Source organism: Carcharodon carcharias, chromosome 7 (assembly GCF_017639515.1).
Source record: "Carcharodon carcharias isolate sCarCar2 chromosome 7, sCarCar2.pri, whole genome shotgun sequence".
NCBI lineage: Eukaryota > Metazoa > Chordata > Chondrichthyes > Lamniformes > Lamnidae > Carcharodon > Carcharodon carcharias.
The window spans coordinates 129,909,429-129,928,748 of NC_054473.1; positions in this window are offsets into that span (position 1 = coordinate 129,909,429).

Consider the following 19,320-nt stretch of genomic DNA (forward strand, 5'->3'; position numbering starts at 1 on the left):
GGTGTTCTGCAAAGCAGTCGCCCAGTTTACGTTTGGTCTCTCCAATGTAGAGGAGACCACATTGGGAGCAACGAATGCAGTAGACTAAGTTGGGGGAAATGCAAGTGAAATGCTGCTTCACTTGAAAGGAGTGTTTGGGCCCTTGGACGGTGAGGAGAGAGGAAGTGAAGGGGCAGGTGTTGCATCTTTTGCGTGGGCATGGGGTGGTGCCATAGGAGGGGGTTGAGGAGTAGGGGGTGATGGAGGAGTGGACCAGGGTGTCCCAGAGGGAACGATCCCTACGGAATGCCGATGGGGGGGGTGAAGGGAAGATGTGTTTGGTGGTGGCATCATGCTGGAGTTGGCGGAAATGGCGGAGGATGATCCTTTGAATGGTCTTCGCAAATGTAAAGGAATCCCTCACCGTGAATGTGGAAAACTTGCTCAAAACTGGTTGTAACAATTCACCCAACCATTTGGCCAATTCATGTTGTGCAGAACCAGTCTTAGATAAGATAGGGTGTAAAGGCACATCACTTTTATGTGTCTTGGGCAGCCCATTACGTACGTGGACGCAGCAAGCCGTGAGGACGAACACATGGCAGCTCATCACTCTTACACAAGTCCAGCAAGCAATTTTTTTTAGCTTACTTTCGAGCAAGGCAGTCCAGTCATGTTGAGTGGCAGGTCCAATGGAGACAAATTTGGATCCGCCATACAGCATAAATTTGTTGGCTCCTTTGAAGTGGTATTCTTGAGAAATGTCCTTTTGAGTGCAAGACGAAAAGCTTTGACAAAAAAAATCTTTTTTCAGCAATACATTGCTTGTATATGAAACAGTTACAAATATTTTGGTAATACAGGCCCTATTTAATGCCTTCTATTGATTAAAAGTATTTCAGTTTTGGGTTAAGCCAGACATTTCTTCTGCCAGGCTTGGAACCATTTCTGATTCCTTCTGCTCCTATAAATACAAATAGAATCTGTAAATGACTCTTCTGTCATATTCCTCAATCCCATCCTTAATTTGCCTCTCTCAAATTGAGACATAATTTTGAAAATAGATTTCCCTGAGAAACAATAAGTGGATAATTATCTGACAGTCTGTATTGAATTTATTCAACGCTGAGTTAGATAGATGTTTGATAGACAAGGGAGACATGAAAGCAGACAGGAAGGTGGAGTTGAGACCACAATCAGATCAGCTATGATCTTATCAAATGGTGGAGCAGGCTTGAAAGGACGAATGGTTCACTCATGCTCCTAAGTCCTATGTTTCTATGTATATACATTCCTAATATTTTAATAAATGTCAAATTCAAGAGTATCCATCAGAAAACATGTTCTTATTTAACCATATTATGTCATGATTGCTGAAATGAGACCTATATGCTGGTCTCCATCTGAGATACTCTTAAACTTGATTAATTTTGTTAGTTTATTAATTGATACCTCTAGGCAATATACAATTGTGTTTGATGTTGTAACTTTGACATTTTCCATTGTGCTTTCAAGAATACCTTATTTATCAGTTTTCTGAGTAAAATATACTTCCCTGTACCTTTTTCTAATTGACTTTCTTTCATTTTCTTATTGTACTTATCATCATCTTAAATACCACTCAATTTTATGCCTTCTTTCTTTGGCCTGAGACTAAGGTGGTAATGTATACTAGGTTATACTGTCGGATAGGATTGTGGGTGCATTTCACATCAGGTGTTCAAATCATGGTATATTGCTAGTTGAAAAAGCAGTAGAGCAGTTAAAAATGCTTCCAGACTAATTTTTGGTAACTTAATCTACCCTTTCCAAGATTACTAATATTTCCAGATTAAATCTGGAATGGTGGGAATATAGAATATAATAAATCCTGAGTGCCATGATGTATGAGTGTTAACTTAGGAATTTGGTGCAGATAGGAATTTGGTGTAGAGGAGGAAGGAGGTGCTGCTTTTTATATTTTTTCAACCTCCAAAAGTTGGCAAGTGTCCAAGGCTTTAATTAGGTGAGCAGGTAAGTGATTGATGAATTTTAAGATTTTATCCCTCTAAACAGGGCAGTAGTTTAAAACAGTCCTTGGGAGATATAAGTATTGCATTAAAGTTATAGTTTTAACTACTACTTGGTATAATTACAGACAACAGTTGAGTGATATTTCTAAACTTGAAACCTAATTAGTTAAATTAAACTCAATAAATATGCCAGGACAGCTGATGAGTTGCAGCTGTAGCAGGTGGGGTCTGGTGGATACCAGTGTGATCCACAGCAACCACATCTGCAGTGAAAGTCCGTCAGACGAGTAACTTTGGCTCCAAGTTAATGAGCTGGAATCCATGCTTTGGACATGGCAATGCATCAGGGAAAGGAAAAGTTACCTGGACACTTTGTTCCAGGAGACAGTCATACCCCTTAGGCTAGGTACTTCAGATTTAGTCCATAGGGACAGGAGAGTGTGACTACGATCAAGGCAAGCATGAGGATCAAGAATTTAGCAACAAAGGACCTTCGGCCCTTACAATTGTCCAACAGGGTTTAGGTTCTTGTAACTTATATGGATGAGAGCAGGGACTGCAGGGAGGATGAGTAAACTTACCACGGCAAGGTGGTGCAGGGAGCCATTCAACTTGGGGGGGAGTAATAAGGAATGTGGTTGTAGTAGGGGACAGTATAGTTAGGGGGATAGATACTGTTCTCTGCAGCCAAGAGCGTGAGCCCTGAAGGCTGAGTTGCTTGCCCTGTGCCAGGGTTATGGATGACATCTCAGGGCTGGTGAGAAACTTAGAGTGAGAGGGGAGGATCCAGTTGTTGTGGTCCATGTGGGAACCAATGAGTACTAAGAAAGAGGTTCTGCTGAGTGAGTATGTGCAGTTAGGAACCAAGTTTAAAAAGTGGAACCACAAAGGTAATAATCTCTGGATTACTACCTGAGCCATGAGCAAATTGGGATCAGATAAATAAAATTAGATAGTTGAATGCATGGCTTATAGATTGATGTGGGTTTTAATTCATGGGGCACTGGCACCAGTGCTGGGGAAAGAGGGAGCTGTACCACTGGGATGGCCTTCATCTGAACTGTGCTGGGATCATTGTACTGGCAAATGATATAACCAGAGCTGTAGACAGGACTTTAAACTAAATAGTGGAAGGGAAGGTTCACTTGAGGGGAGATTTGGAAAGTTTAAGAGAAAGGACAGGCAATAGTGTAGGGTAGCAATGTGGGTAATGATAACTTGAGTTTGACAGAAAGGGACTGAGCATCCAAACAAAAGAATGCACCAGCAAATAAGGTTACAGTAGTGAAAAATGGTAAAAAGATGGAATTAAAAGCTCTTAATCTGAACGCATGCAACAAGATGAATGAATAACAAGATGGACAGCACAAGTAGAAATAAATGAGTATGTCACGATAGCCTTGCAGAGACATGGTTGCAAAGTGACCACAGTTGGGACTTGAATATTAAAAGAATTTGACATTTCAGAAGGACAGGAAGAAAGGTAAAGAAGTGTGGTGGCTCTGTTTTGTTTTAAATTTTTTTGCATGGGATGTGGTTGTTGCTGGCAAAGCCAGCATATGTTGCCCATCCCCAATTGTTCTTGAACTGAATGGAGGAGAAATTTCTTCTCTCAGAGGGTTGTTACTCTTTGGAATTCTCTTCCACAGAAAGCAGTTGAGGCTGCTAACACATTTTCTAAGTCAGACTTGAATATATTCAGATTTTTGAATGACAAGGGAGTCAAGGGTTATAGGATATAAGCAGGAATGGGGAGTTAAAGCTGCAATAAGATCAGTGATGATCTTATCGAATGGCAGAGCGGGCTTGATAGGCCATTGGCTTACTCCTGCTCCCTATTTCTTATGATCTTATCATTATGAAATTCCCCCACCAACTCAGCAAATGCTGTAATAGGACTTCATGCTCCTCTAGTACTTGCTTAAAAGTTATTTTTCCATGACAACTAGCTGTAGCAGAAAGTACATCATTATCAACTCTTAGGACTCAGCTAGTGTAATTCTGTAACTGGTCCTCAGGTCTTGGAAGGTAAATGCTAATAACCCAGTGCTTCTGAATCTACAGTTTGTTCTGTCCTCCGTTATTTTGGGACCGCATGGAATCATGCATTGGGAAAAATGGCCCCCGAATGGTGAAGGATTAAGTCTTGCATTCATTTCCATCTCCAGCTATTTTCTGCAGAGTGGGAAAGGGGACATTTGGGGAGGGGCAGGGGAGTTGCCAGGGCCATTCTAGAAATGGGCGATTCAGAATGTCTGCCATTTTCAGCAAGGCAGTCTTTTTTTTGAAAAATCACAACTGTGGAGTTGGGCTGTAAGTATTGTAAAAGGTGAGTAAAATGGTGTTGACTCCTTTACAGTTCATCATGAAATGCTGTAGCATGACTTATATCTGTACTTACTAAAGTGAGTGATAACTGTGCTGCAAATGGAAAGGTTAAGTGACCATTAAATAATGTGGTTGCCAGGTTGTTACTCCTGACAACTGGCAAGCTGCTAAGTAAAAATGGAACATTTTCAGACGATTAACATAGATTATCCACTGAATACCATGCTATTCTGCATTGTACAATATTGGAAGGTTAGTCCGATAATGAGAACCAGATATAATTGTTTCAACTCTCCCCATGGCTTTCATTCATTCTTTGCAGAAAAGCTCAGCCATCTGTTTGGCTGTTTAAAAGTTCTAAAATGTGTTTGAGCTTTCTGCCTGCCTCAAAGACACTGATGAATTCTGCACAGTATGGTCAGTTTACACAACTGTCATGGGCAATGTCAGTTTGATGGCTTGGTTGCCTTCAAAAGTACAAATGGATTCTGAACTACAGATGTTTTTACACAGCTGTTCTTGGGCAACATGAGTTTGATGACTTTGAAAGAATTATGTGGTTCTGAAGAGGATAATGGATTTTCAAGTGCCAGTAGAAGTGATGGTTGTTTAGTTTGACAGATTTATGATTTTTTCAATGACTTCCATATGTTATTATAGGGCTTGTGGATTTTGTATATAAATTGGATTTTGGTTTGGGAGTGGAGGGTTAGCTGGGGTGAAGAAGGTTGAAGCAGGTGAATGGGGTTAGGATGAGGTGATTAAAGGGGTGGGATGGAGGGATGAGGAGGGTGGTTAAAGGGAGTAGGGGAGTTCAGGGGGTGTAGTGGGGTTAAGGGAGTTAGTGTTGGGAGGCTTTGCCCTGATCTGATGATCTGTATCTGTGAGCAGCGGGCCTTTTAATCTGACTGCCTTGGAATGGCCTGCCTTTGGCAGCAGGCCTGACTCCTGGCCATCCTGTCCTCCAAGAGATGAAAATACTGCCTGCTGGCAGTGTCAGGACAGTGACAGGATTGCAACATTGGGAAAATTCCCAAATACCGATTCCTCCTGTCTCCGTGATGAAAACCCAGCCCCTGGTTTCTTGTCTCCTCATGAAAAAGGAAAGATTAAGGCCAGAATTTTATGCTGCCCCACCTGTGGGGTTTTAGGCAGTGGGGTGATTGTGAAATTGAAGGGACAGAATTCCCTTCAAGTTTCCGCCCTCCCCAACCATACAGTGATTTTGTGCTGGGGCGGGCAAGGCCTCTGATGGGAAGTCTCCCCTTGCCCCAACTGAGGTCCTTAAGTGGCCAATTATTGGCCACTTAAGGGCAGTTTCTCAACCAGCCTCAATTTTAAGGTTGGTGGGCAGATTGAACTTCCGTGGTGGAAGCCCAATAAAGATCAAGTTACATCTCAGGCAGGAAGGAGGGGGATCGTCTCCACCAGAAGCCCCCATCTGAAGTCAGGCACCCCTTCACCACCCCTTAAGGTCTGGTGGCCTCGGGCCTCCTCCCCTGCCGCCGCCACCCCCCCCACCCCCAGCAGCCTGGCTTCTGCCTTGAGACCCTGATCAACCCTGTCATGCACCCCCAGGACCCTCCACCCTCCCCACCTTGGGACCCTTGAACTTACCTGGGTTCCTTAAACTTACCAATCAGATTGGCCAGCAACTCTCTAAAGCATGTCTTCTTCCCATGTGAGGGGTGGAAGTCCCGCCTGTAGCCACTTAACAATCATTCAGAGTTGGCGGGGAACACTTCAGAAGTGGGAAGCCAGATCCTGCTATCTGAAAAATTCAGGTCTAAGAATTTATTGCATTAGATACCTGCATGTATATCTGCAAGCATTTCTACTTTTTTTGATAGAGCAACACCTGTGACTCATGAAATATAAGCAGAAAATGCTGGAAAAACTCAGCAGGTCTGACAGCACCTGTGGAGAGAGAAACAGAGTTGACGTTTTGAGTCTGCATTACCCTTCTTCAGAGTTTCTCCAGCATTTTCTCTTCTCATTTCAGATTTCCAGCATCCGCAGTATTTTGCTTTTATTTTTGCTTTAACATGTGACACGTGGTTTGGTTTTGTAAAACTGCAATAATTAGCCAGAAGGACATGTTTTTAAAAGCAACCCCCAATAATTTTCTTTTATTAATGTTTTAATTTTCATATGTTGACAAACAGCACACTTTCCAGTACCTACAAATGCAACAACTTACATTAAATTCATTATAAAAATGCAGCGAAACATCCCAACATGCTTTACAGAGACATAATCGGAAAAAAGTGGATGCCGTGTCAAAGAATGAGATTTTAGGAGGGGTGACCAAAAGGGCCTTAAAAACAGAGAGAGTTGAAGAAGTTATGGAGGAAATTTTAGAGTATTAGACCCAGGCATCTGAAGGCACTTTGCCAGTGATAGGGCAAAGAGCGGGGTTGGGGGTGGATACACAAGAGGCCTGAGTCGGATGAATGGAGAGTTTTGGGTGGGAGAATGCAGTGCTGGAGGAGGTTACAGATATAGGGATGGATGCAGCCATGAAGGGACTTAAGGATGATTTTAATATTAAATTGAAAGTGTTGGGGAATTAGGAGCCAATGTAGATCACGTCAGCAAAGATAGGCATGCTGGTTGATTGGGACTTGATGCAAGATAAGGTACAGCAGTAGAATATTGGACCTCTTTAAAAGAACGTTGAGAGGAATGGAACAAGGTGATGTGCTCAAATTAGAAAAAGGTGTCCAAGGAGTAGGGGAGAAGCTACAGTGTTTTAAATTAGCATTAGCAGATCTGTAAGAACCAGGCAGTCATCATCAGACTTCCCAGTGAGTATTGCTGGAAAACTGGGAATAAAGCAAAAGGAGAAACTTTAAATGAAAAGGGGGAAAAGAAATTAATGCAGAATCTGCCAATTCCAACATCATTATAAGGGCACTTATTAACGAACAGAAAATAGTATCATTTATTTAAATTCCAGGAAGCAGAAATGACTCCAAACCCATTGCTGCTGGCATTTCAAAAATTAATTTCAGTTAACTAAGCAAAAACCTGTGCTTTAATTGTTAATTATGTACAGCAGGATTGGTTTTATGCCACAGACAAAAGAAGTTAATTTGTGGATTAAGCAGCAATTACCTGAACTTTGGATGATATGCCAGTGAGCTTCTTGGTGCCCTTGTAACCAAGCTCAGATGTTCATTTTTCACTCCCTATTAAAGTACAGTATACAGAGAAGAGATGTTTTGTTTCAATATTTTTGCATGCTCTTTTATTTATTTTTCTCACTAATCTCTTATGAAATTACTCCTTGTGCTGAGATGTAACTCCAGATCATGTCACCCTTTGGTTCATTGTTCAAATGACTATTATAAGCCTTATGGTGAATTTAAGCAGTCTATTTGACTGCATAATGGGGTAAGGGTACGGGCAGCAAGTGGTATATTACACCAGGGTCTGATAACGTTTTCCCTGAAATGCACATTTCCACCAGGATGGAATATTGGATAGCAGCCAGTAACACAAAGCTATCTATTAATACAGGTGCTGAGGTCAGTTAACTTATCATGGACATTATATTGAACCCAGGACTTTCCTAGTTTCCACAACTCACTGGATAAACACATTGAGCCATCAGGGAACTCCAACTTTACATTCTTATGTAAATTCCATTTAACAATATGAATACATGTATCATAATTGACTCTTGTAAAAATAGAAGCGACTGCCATATTATACAGTAATCTGTACAAGTAAGCTAGGAGAGAGAACGGTGACCTTTATGGGGAAAAAAGTCCTTGAATACGGGATAGTATGGTAGGTTAGTCTCTCATGTTCAGTCAGTACAGTGTAATGGCATCTTCTCAAGGCCTGTAAGCTTCCTTTTGCACTTCAGCTATAACCTTCATTATGAAGGGACTCCAATTCTGCAGAATTTCTTTTATATTTCTATATAAATACTTTCCCATTTCCAAAAGTAACCTTGTCAAACAGCATCCCTGCATCTCCACAGTTCAACCTAGGGTCCTAGTCTCATCCCCACGATTAGTGCAGGAACCATTGCGTTCAGTGGGAGTGGGTCTAAGACATGTGAACCAAGCACTAAGATCTCCGACATCTTAATTCAATTGTAGAAAATGCTGGAAATGCACACAGCATCTATGGAGAAACACTTGTGTCTTTGTTTTCTGCATTTGCTGTTTGATTTTTGTTTTTATTTATACCTTCATACACATTAACGTGTGACAAGCATACAGTTCAAGTTTGGGGTTGCTTTTCAGTTAGCTTTTTGCATATATAGGGTCTGCATATATCAATAGTTCCATTTTGGCCTCAGGAGAGACTCCTAAAGTCTTCCAGAATAAGGTAATCAATCCTGGAAGGGACCTTGTCATGCTGGTGGCTCCTGTTGAAACCGAAAATAAATTAGAAGCTGCCTTATCGTTGTTTGGAGAAGGGCTTCTAAGGACAAAAGGCAGAGTGGCTGTGGACTTCTTCACCTTACAAGGGCAGATTGGAGCACGCACCACTGAATCACCCTTGCAGAGGCTGACAACTCACCCTGCAGATGATTCCGTCCCGGCAATTTATGATGGGATCAGCATCTTTGGATATGGGTATGTGAGTCTGTTCTGCCAAACTTCTGACACTGGAGAGGACTCTTGGAATTTGAGCTTTACATACTTATATATACTGCATATTACAAAAAGCATTTTTGTTCAGGCCCATTTCCTCACCACCTCTCCTTGAGTGTAGATTCATGCTGAGATAGCCTTTTATGGGCATTATGGTCTTCCAATACCATAACTCATATTCATTTGTCATGCATGTCTAGGCATTGAGTGCCAGCAGGTCACTTAACTGTAGGGGCATCATAAGATTGGAAACTTTGCATGATATTTTTTGCTTTTCCTCGTTGAGGAACCTAAGGTCAATCAGCCAAGTTATAAACCTTGGCTCAGTGGTAGCACTCTCACCTCTGAGTCAAAATGTCATGTATATTCAAGCCCACTTCAGAAACTTGACCACATAATCTAAGTTGTCACTTCAGTGGAATTGACATGCTATTAGAGGTGCCATCTTCTCTCTCAGACACTAAAGAAAGGCAATTTCTTCCACCCAATAAGGAAGTAACATCTCAAAGAACAGTAGGAAGGTCCCTTGATGTCCTGTCCAATGTTAATCACTCATCCAATGTCACTAAAACAGATTACTGGTCATTTATCTCAGTGCTATTCATGGGACCTGTGCACAAACGAGCTGTTGTGTTTCCTTGCATTACAATAGTGGCTGTGTTTCAAATAGTACTTAAATTGACTGAAATGCTTTGGGATGTTGTAAAAATTGCTATTGAAATACACATTCTTTTGATTGCAACACCTCTTCTAGTCCCCCATCAGCTATTAAATAACAGATAGAGGAACCACAGAAAGAAGTTGTTTCAATTCCTGTTTTTCTACCATGGTAAATTAGATGGTACTTTAAAAGTAATGCATTATTAGTGAATCCTTTAGAGTGCAGCATGTTGGGTACAGAGGATTCCGGGTGTCCTTGTACATGAATTGCAAAGTTAGCATGCAACAGAAGGAGCATTCGATGAGAAGTAGGCTGGTGTTGGAGGGCTGGCAAATAGATGCAAGGACATCAGTGTGGAGAATATCATGGAAGCAGAATAATTAAGTCTGTTGAGAGATTTGAAGGTAAAGTGCCCGGAGAAAACTAAATTAAATCTAACAAAACCATCTCTTATAATTCAGCTTTCCCACAGTATCTTCAACCTTTTAACAGCTTGAAAGATTACAGGCTTCTTTACATTAAAATGGGCTAATATAGTATATGAGGTAGCCATGCATATCAGGCTTTATTTTTTAAATGTACAAGCATTAAATGCAGGAAATACCTAGAGTCTGTCAGCATCTGAAAGAGAAAAGATGGGGTTAAATTAACTTGGAGATGCTTCACCAGATCTGATTTTAAATACTTACATTTATCTACTGAAGACTATAAGATCTTATTTTTAATCAAAATATGGCACCCCTGTCTATAAGAAAGTAGAATATGAATTACATATCTACGAATGATTTATTTGATGTTTTAGAAATTAAGCATTAAAGTGGTAAGACAGTTTTAGAATGCTGACTAAAGAATTTGCAGATAGTTACACAAAATGTAATGTTTATACTATCTCTGTGCTAATTCAGTTTCCATTTCTGGAATGGAGAGGTGGCTGATGGATCATTCCCAGTTTGCATCCTTAATGGTTCGAGCTCAGTAATGATGACATTCCAACTGGGAGAAAGGTTACCCACTCTCATGGGAACCAGTGTCATTGTATAAATCATAAAGAGGAGCAAGTGCTATTTGCTCATTATTTTTAGAGCCATCTGAATGTTTTGCATGAATCATCAATGCTATAGATTGATGAATCTCCAGGGAGTTGTTGTTTTACTTTATTATTGTGGTGTGCCCATGCAGTCCAGAAAGTAACATTTATTTTTATCTGTTGTATTCTTCTACACATAAGAATTTCTTTTGTGTTCAATGTTATAATAACTAAACTATAAAAGAGGGCTCTTATGGTACACTCACAAGTTCAGCTAGTACTTTCCTTTCATGTATTTACAAATGTATGTCCATTTAAGATTATAATTTTTCAATTATTTCAACAATTAAGCTTATACTTCTTAAGAACTTTTTGTAAAGAGGACAAAACTCTCAGCTTAAAATATCTGCAGTACCTTTATGGATATAGTACTTGCAACTAAGACCTAAACATGCAAAAAAAACAGAAATTCCCATTGCAATTTTGAAATGCTTGCTGTAAAACATTGTTTACTATGATGAAATGATTAACTAAATTAGTAAAGTAGATTTGAGTACCTTTCAGCTGGATTCAGTTTGCTTTTCAAGGTATTTAGTTTTATAATTAACATTGTTACAGATTTACTGATTTTTTTTTTATTCATTCACAGGATGCGGGCGACCCTGGCTAGACCAGCATTTATAGCCCTTGTTCAGAGGGCATTTAAGAGTCAACCACATTGCTGTGGGTCTGGAGTTGCAGGTAGACCAGACCAGGTAAGAACAGCAGATTTCCTTCCCTAAAGGGCATTAGTGAACCAAATGGATTTTTACGACAATGGCTTTGTGGTCATCATCAGACTTTTATTTCCAGATTTTTATTGGCTTCACCATCTGCTGTGATTTGAACCCAGGTGCTCTTGGCATTACCTTAGCTCTCTGGAATATTAGTCCAGTGACAATATCACCGTGCCACCGTGGTACATTACAGCTTTTCAACTTCTTATTAGTTAAGATGGAACTATCTCAGACCCCTCTCGTACAACATCTATTGGTGGATTGGCAAAAGTTTGTCAGCATTGGTTAACAAGATGAGCCGTGAAGGATTGTCTGTGTTTTACAGAGTTTCATCTAACAGCCTGCTTAAGAATGGTGGTTAAGGAAAAATATTTTTAAGGGACTAGTTTCAATAAATGAGCCATTTGAGAGGAAAAATATGACCAGGTACAAACTGCTGTGATTGATTAGGCTGCAGTTTGCTCTGATTTGCAATTTATGTACGTCAAAACTGCTCTGAGTAAAACTGGTAGTGTAATTCAGGATTTGACTCCCCCCTAGGGCCAGAATTTTTCCGTCGGCGAGTTGGGGGTGGGGCCCACTCGCTGATGTGGGATGACGTCGGTGGGGGCAACCCCTGACGTCATCCTGTCCTATTTAAATATTCAGGAAGGCGGGAGGACAGCGTGATCAGCCATGCACCGCCATATGAACACACTTGACCTCTCCCTCCAGCAGCACCGCCGCACCCTTTCTCAAAGCTGCACGTGCCCCCAGTTTCATTTTATTCTTCGTCTCATCCGACGCCTCAACAAGAAACATTTTCTCTTTCTCTCAAGTGCTAAGCAACGCAAGCTTCAACAACTCATCAACACCAACACCCATCCAGGAGTCTCTACCCCTGCCTGTCCCTCCGTCCCCACCCTATCTTCCAATCCCAGCCCCAGCTGTGTATTCACTATAGCCCCTGACCTTCCCCTCTCCGACGCTGAACGTTCAGTGCTCAGCAAAGGACTTAGTTTCATACCCTTACGCCCTCATCTCAATGAATTTCGGACTCGGCACGATGCTGAACTCTTCTTCCGCCGTCTTCATCTCCGTGCTCACTTCTTTGGGCAGGAGTCCGCTCCCTGTTCAACGGATCCTTTTACCCACCTCCAATATTCTCCCTCCACCTGGACCCCTCCCTCTGGATTCTTACCTTCTCTTGATCTTTTCATTGATAACTGTTGGCGCGACATTAGTCGTCTCAATTTCTCTGCTCCTCTCACCCATTCTAATCTGTCTCTCTCTGAACTTACTGCACTCTGTTCTCTCAGGTCCAACCCCAACATTGTCATCAAACCCGCTGACAAGGGTGGTGCTGTTGTTGTCTGGCGTACTGACCTCTACCTCGTGGAGGCTGAGCGTCAACTCGCAGACACTTCCTCCTACCTCTCCCTGGACCATGACCCCACCACTGAACATCAAGCCAATGTTTCCAGCACTGTCACTGACCTCATCTCCTCTGGAGATCTTCCTCCCACAGCTTCCAACCTGATGGTCGCCCAACGTCGGACAGCCACTTCTACCTCCTACTCAAAATTCACAAACAGAACTGTCCTGGTAGACTCATTTCTCGTTATCTTGACTCCCTTCTCTCTCCCCTTGTCCAGTCCCTTCCCACCTACATCCATGATTCCTCTGATACCTTACGTCACATCAACAATTTCCAGTTCCCTGGCCCCAACCGCTTCCTCTTCACCATGGACGTCCAATCCCTCTACACCTCCATCCCCCACCAGGATGGTCTGAGGGTCCTTAGCTTCTTCCTCGAACAGAGGCCGGAACAATCCTCATCCACCACTACTCTCCTCCGTCTGGCTGAACTTGTTCTCACACTGAACAATTTCTCCTTCAACTCCTCTCACTTCCTCCAAATAAAAGGTGTGGCTATGGGTACCCACATGGGTCCCAGCTATGCCTGTCTCTTTATGGGGAATGTGGAACATTCCTTGTTCCAGTCCTACTCCCGCCCCCTTCCACAACTCTTTCTCCAGTACATCGATGATTACTTCGGTGCTGCTTCATGCGCTCGTTGGGACTTGGAAAAATTTATTAATTTTGCTTCCAATCTCCACCCCTCCATCATTTTCACATGGTCCATCTCTGATACTTCCCTTCCCTTCCTTGACCTCTCTGTCTCAATCTCTGGTGATAGACTGTCCATCAATATCCATTACAAGCCTACTGACTCCCACAGCCACCTCGACTACAGCTCCTCACACCCTGCTTCCTGTAAGGACTCCATCCCATTCTCTCAGTTCTTTCGCCTCCGTTGCATCTGTTCTGATGATGCTACTTTCAAAAACAGTTCCTCTGACATGTCCTCCTTCTTCCTTAACCGAGGTTTTCCACCCACGGTCGTTGACAGGACCCTCAAATGTGTCTGGCCCATCTCCCGCGCATCTGCCCTCACGCCTTCTCCTCCCTCCCAGAAACATGATAGGGTCCCCCTTGTCCTCACTTATCACCCCACCAGCCTCCGCATTCAAAGGATCATCCTCCGCCATTTCCGCCAACTCCAGCATGATGCCACCATCAAACACATCTTCCCTTCGCCCCTCCCCCCCGGCGGCATTCCGAAGGGATCGTTCCCTCTGGAACACCCTGGTCCACTCCTCCATCACCCCCTACTCCTCAACCCCCACCTATGGCACCTCCCCATGCCCACGCAAAAGATGCAACACTTGCCCTTCACTTCCTCTCTCGTCACCGTCCAAGGGCCCAAACACTCCTTTCAAGTGAAGCAGCATTTCACTTGCATTTCCCCCAACTTAGTCTACTGCATTTGTTGCTCCCAATGTGGTCTCCTCTATATTGGAGAGACCAAACGTAAACTGGGCGACCACTTTGCAGAACACCTGCGGTCTGTCCGTAAGAATGACCCAAACCTCCCTGTCGCTTGCCATTTTAACACTCCACCCTGCTCTCTTGCCCACATGTCTATCCTTGGCTTGCTGCATTGTTCCAGTGAAGCCCAGCGCAAACTGGAGGAACAGCACCTCATCTTCCGACTAGGTACTTTACAGCCTTCCGGACTGAATATTGAATTCAACAACTTTAGATCTTGAACTCCCTCCTCCATCCCCACCCCCTCTCTGTTTCTTCCCCCTTCCTTTTGTTTTTTCCAATAATTTATATAGATTTTTCTTTTCCCACCTATTTCCATTATTTTTAAATCTTTTATGCCCTGCTTGTCTTTCCACCCCATCCTCACTAGAGCTGTACCTTGAGTGCCCTACCATCCATGCTTAATTAGCACATTCGTTTAGATGATATCACCACCTTCAACGCCTCTGTGTTCTTTTGTCTGTGACATCTTTTGATTATCTGCTCCTATCACTGCTTGCTTGTCCCTACAACCACACCACCCCCCTCCATTCTCTCCCCCCACCCCCCCACCCCCCACCTTAAACCAGCTTATATTTCACCCTTCTCCTTAGATTCACTCAGTTCTGTTGAAGGGTCATGAGGACTTGAAACGTCAACTCTTTTCTTCTCCGCCGATGCTGCCAGACCTGCTGAGTTTTCCAGGTAATTCTGTCCAACCTTAAGGCTGGCGGGCAGGCCAGGAGCCCCAGCAGGCTTCTGAAAAAACATGAAACCTTATCCACCGGCGGGATGAGGCTTAATGTCTGTTTTAAAAATCTTTATTAAAGTTTCTGTGAAATTTATTAACATGCCCCATCTCGTATGACATTGTCATATCAGGGGGACAGGTTAACAATTTTTAAATTTTTCTATATTTTAAGTTTATAAAACTTTCCGCACTCTCCCTGAGACAGCACTTAGTCTCATGGAACTGTGCGTTCGTTCGTGCGTACGCGCGAAAGAGCGCACTGGAGAGGAAGTGCATAGTGCTTCCCATCAGGTGGCTGGCTGGGCGGGCCTTAATTGGTGGCAGGGCCCATTTTGGCGGTGGCGATTTGCTGTCCACCCACCGCCAAGCCAGTGGGGCCCGCCCGCCCATCAAGGGAAAAATTCTGCCCTAGGAAACTGTCTCAGTCTAAGTTCGTTAATGAAATGGGAAATCCCAGTTGCTGTCCCTTCTCTCCTAGCCATGTGTGAATATTGGTACTTGCAGAATTCCTTTCTGGCATTGAATGTGTGAATTGCAATCGGGGGCAGGCCAGAAATATAAGTCCAGTTTTGCTGTTAGCTCTTTCCATTCTACAGATACCAGTCTTATGGATGTGCTTTACTTTCTACAGCCCCAACCTTAGACCAATATTTTAATATAATTGGAACCTTCAAGGGTGATGTCATGCCACTGTCTGCTGCAGCACTAAGCCACATGAACCAGAAATGTGCCTGCTTCAACCTCCAGTCTGTGCTGAGTTGGCTAACTTAAAGTTGGAGTTCTACAGTTAGCTTCAGCTCTTCTAGGCTAGAGAGGAAAAAAATTACCTAGGGTTTCTGCTGCTTATTGCTAGTCAATTATCTCTGCTAAGATGTGTGTGTGGATGTCAGATAACACCAGAATCAGGTTCATCAGGCACGTACTCCAGTAGTAATTTTGGATATTTTCTGAAACATTTGGGGGAATTTAATGGGGACAGGAAGGTGGGTTTGGTTGCCTGCAGGGAATTAAATCCCCTAAAAGTGGAGCTAGGTTGGGAACCCGACATCATCCTGCCCACTTCCTGGTCTCACCTGGGTAGGCTCAGAGGTGAACAAGGACCTCCTGTATAGCTGACGGGAACTGATTAAGATATTCAAGCACCAAAGTAAGTCTGTCTTTAACCTTACATTCTCGCTTTAATAGCCATGCCACAGATGTCATGATCTCACTGCATCATGCCAAGGTGCAGGAGGCAAGAACACAGCAGGGAGTGATTGTTTACTGAAAGTGCTGGGAAAACTTACCAAGACTGAAATTGGCAAGCTTGTGGTTAGCCTTGGTGAAAGGCTTGTGCTTACAGAATTACTTACATCAGCTTGAAATCATTAGTTTCAGAGATAATTGCAACTTTTTACAGTTACTTTCAAGTGCTTTGGAGTACACTGACCTGCACCTCAACTTCCTGGCTGTCAGACTTCATTGCAGCATGGGAGCAACCTATGTAGAAATAGCCTGGACCTCTGAGGTGGAACAACAGGGTCAGACACCCCCATCAACAACAATAACATAGGCAATGGCAATACCAGGATGAGCAACATCACCACAGCTACATGCTGCTTCAAGGGATGGAGGGGATATAAACAGTGCACCAGCTTGAAGAAAGTGATACCTTCAGCACTGTATATAGGCTGAAGGTAAGCTTCCTGAATTTGACAGAGCAATAGTCCCTCAGGCTCTCATAACAGATTGTGGCTGATTTCTGGAAGCAGATCTCCTCTGAGTAGCAACGCATTGCCTTGAAGGTCACCACAGCCGAGAATGTCTTTGCCTCTGACTCCTTACAAGGAACTGCAGGAGATATCTCCGGGATGTCACAGTCAGCAATACACAAGTGCAACACCCAAATCACCAATGCCTTGTTTGCCAAAGCCACCAATTATATCAAAACTTTGTCACTCAAGCCCAGAGGATGTTGGCTCCGAAGCATTGGCTGTATTTCCACAGGTCCCGGAGTGACTGATTGCAAGAGTGTGGTAATCAAGCGTATACATCAATCTGAAGAGTTTCCACTCCCTTAAGCTAGGTTGTGACCACTGCAAGATCATCATGCATGTCTGCAACAGGTATCTAGGGAACTACCATGGCTCCTTCATTCCTCAGCAAGGACATTTGCTGCTTGTGTTCTCTCCACCAAACATCCTCAGCACCTGGCTCCTGGGGGAGAAGGGCTACCCACTGAAGACCTGGCTGCTGACTTCTGTGAGAAGCCCTACTACCACTGAGCCAAAGAAAAGTTATAACAGGAACCATATCATCACTAGGGCAATAATAGAGCAAGTAATTGGATTGTCCAAGCTGTGGTGCAGGTGCATGGATAGGAAATGATCTAGGATCTGCTAGATTGTTCATTTACACTGCAGAGTTGTAACTGCAGCAAGAGGACAGTGGCGAAAAGCTGGCATTCCCTTCTGAGAAGGAGGGAGAGGAGGAGGAGCCTGATGCAAAAGTATGATGTGCCCAAGGTACCTTCAGCCACATACCTTAATGCCAGAGAAGCATGTGATGAACTCATCCAGGCACACTTCACTAATAAGTATGCGTGCAGCCATCTGAGAATTCCATCTGAAATCCTGTGCCATCCCCCCCACACCTCATTCCAATAGTCAACCATCACCCTCGCACCTTTCCCTTCTCATCAAGGCTCATCATAGGATTCATCTGAAGGACATTATCCAGGGTGAATGAGGAGTGCAACAAAATAGAAGCCATGAGAAAGGAGTTCACATGAAGCCATGTATTCATTGAAATTAAGAGCCTTATTGAAACATTAACACTATTGGAAGCACCCATATGAATCCCCTTGTGCAACTAAGACATTGTCTTCTTCTGCTTTCTATGACTTTTGCATATTGTTGTGCTGGAGGCAGGCTACCTGCTCTGAGACATGAGATGGCTGTATTGGATACCTGCTGGAATTTGAGCCCTTGAGGACCCTGCCAAAGATTGCACCAGGTATCTGCACCTGTGCCAAGGGCAGACTTAATCATTGGGATAGGAGATGGTGTGTGCGGCTCTCTCGGGGGACTGTGGGCAAAGGCTGACAAATGGGCGTGGCTTGAGAAGAGTCCCTACTGTTATTGCCCTCTCTCCATCATCCCTCTATGACCCACCTGCACTTCCCTGCCTGTCAAGAGTTGGAGACCAATGGTTACATGTTAATGAAGCATTTTGAGGCTTTGTTCAATTCTTTGTAAAGTTGCAACCAGAGTGTGCTGGCCATGGGTCTCCATTGCTGATGCCCGGTACCTGTGCTACCTGCCTATCTCTAAAGTGTTGTCCTTTATTGCAGTCAGGGTGGCCAAGGCTGCAGGTTCACCCCTAGTTTTTTTTATTCTTTCACGGGATGTGGGCATCGCTGGCTAGGCCTGCATTTATTGCCCATTCCTTTTTGCCCTTGAGAAGGTGGTGGTGAGCTGCCTTCTTGGACCACTGCAGTCTATGTGATGTAGGTATACCCACAGTGCAGTCAGGGAGGGAGTTCTATGATTTTGATCCAGCAAAAGTAAAGGAACAGCGATATATTTCCATGTCAGGGTGTTGAGTGGCTTGGAGGGGTACTTCCAATTGGTGGTGTTCCCATGTGTCTGCTGCCCTTGCTCTTCTAGATGGTTGTAGTCATGGGTTTGGAAGGTGTTTCCTGAGGAGCATTGGTGAGTTTCTGCAGCGCATCTTGTAGATGGTGCACACAGCTGCCACTATTCATCTGTGGTGGAGGGAGTGAATGTTTGTGGATGGGGTTGCAAAACAAGTGGGCTGCTTTCTCTGGATGGTGTCAAGCTTTGTGAGTGTTGTTGGAGCTGCACTTATCCAGGCAAGTGGAGAGTATTCCACCACACTTCTGACTTGCATCTTGCAGATGATGGACAGGCTTTGGGGAGTCATCAGATGACTTACTCGCCGCAGGATTCCTAGCCTCTGCCCTGCTCCTGTAGCCACAGTATATATATGGCTAGTCCAGTTCATTTTCTGGTCAATGGTAACCCTCAGGATATTGATAGTGGGGGATTCAGCAATGGTAATGCCATTGAATGCCAAGGGGTGATAGTTAGATTCTCTCTTGTTGGAGATACTTGCCACGTCAGCCCAAGCCTGGATGTTGTCTATGTCTCTCCTGCACTAGGACATGGATGGCTTCAGTATCTGAGGAGTCACAAATGTTGCTGAACTTTGTGCAATCATCAGCGAACATCCCCACTTTTGACCTTATGATGGAAGGACGGTCATTGATGATGCAGCTGAAGATGGTTGGGTCTAGGACACTCCCCTGAGGAACTCCTGCAG